Raw genomic sequence first — 1,131 nt, forward strand, 5'->3', positions numbered from 1 at the left:
ATAACGTGTTTCAATTAGACATTTTTCACTGAAAATTCCGGCATTGTAGACAACTTTCCATAGGAAAATTCGGCAGTGAATGGGTTATTGAGAAAATAGACAAATGTATTTGAATTTAACTATGGTGCTGAAACAAGACATAATTGATTGTTAGTTTTAATTTTAATTATATTTTTAAACTTTCTGGAAGAAATATTTCTGGTTTTTACTTTTTTAGTTGTAAATGTATTGCTATTACTTTTATGTTGTTGTTTTTGGACTGTCATAAATATATGGGCTGTGTGTGGCCTGGTGATTAGTGTGCCAGATTCTGTGGTTCATGGTCCATTACCATAAAAAAAATAATATATCTGAATATATATATATATATATAATTGTTTGTACCACATTTTGGACCGTGAGTGCATTATAAGAGTAACAGTCAACTTTCCCTTTTTGTTCTTATGAGAGTAGTCCATGAGTTGGCAATGTTGACTAGCTTTCTTTCCTCTTATCTGTCACTTCAAAATTAATGATGGCTAATGCTGAAACTGCTCAAGTAACTGTGTGAAAGTAAACGAAGAACCATAACCAATTTTCTACAGTTTTCAGATTTATTTTATATTTTACTTTATTTATTTCTCACAAACCTTAAATTTACTAAATTGCATTGTATGTTTTATATTATTTACATCAATTCTCAGCTCTTCCCAGCTACTAGTACAATAAAACACAGGCTAATTAATGATGTTAGAAAAATATCTCTTGAAGAGCATCTTTTTTTTTGAATAAGAATATAAAGCTTTTTTATCTAATAATCTTCATCAAATGTTTAATTTTTTTGTGATGCTTATATCAGTTGTTGGATTATGTTTATATTTGCTTCCTGTTTATTTCTATGAAGTTAAGAACATATCAAATAATCCATGTTCTTTTTCAATAATGAATACTTTTTGGATTAAACTTTGGGGCAAATTTGTGGTCAAGTCAAACAGATGCGTCCAGCTGATAAATTTTTATCATAGTTTAAACTTATAGTTACTAGAGCAAAAAATTAACATTGAAAAACATGAAATTTGCTATGTGTTATATGTATGAAATCTGATGCAAGTCTTTTCTCATAGGTTTTATATATATATATATATATATATA

The 1,131-nt window shown here is 27.8% G+C and overlaps 1 protein-coding gene across 1 annotated transcript in view; it reads left to right on the top strand.

Annotated features, from left to right (window-relative positions):
- The window catches only part of LOC106478796 (probable phospholipid-transporting ATPase VA), an 82,841-nt gene that overhangs the window by 56,333 nt on the left and 25,377 nt on the right, over positions 1-1,131 (top strand). The window lies entirely within an intron of this gene.

This window comes from Limulus polyphemus, unplaced genomic scaffold (assembly GCF_000517525.1).
Source record: "Limulus polyphemus unplaced genomic scaffold, Limulus_polyphemus-2.1.2 Scaffold250, whole genome shotgun sequence".
Classification (NCBI taxonomy): Eukaryota; Metazoa; Arthropoda; class Merostomata; order Xiphosura; family Limulidae; genus Limulus; species Limulus polyphemus.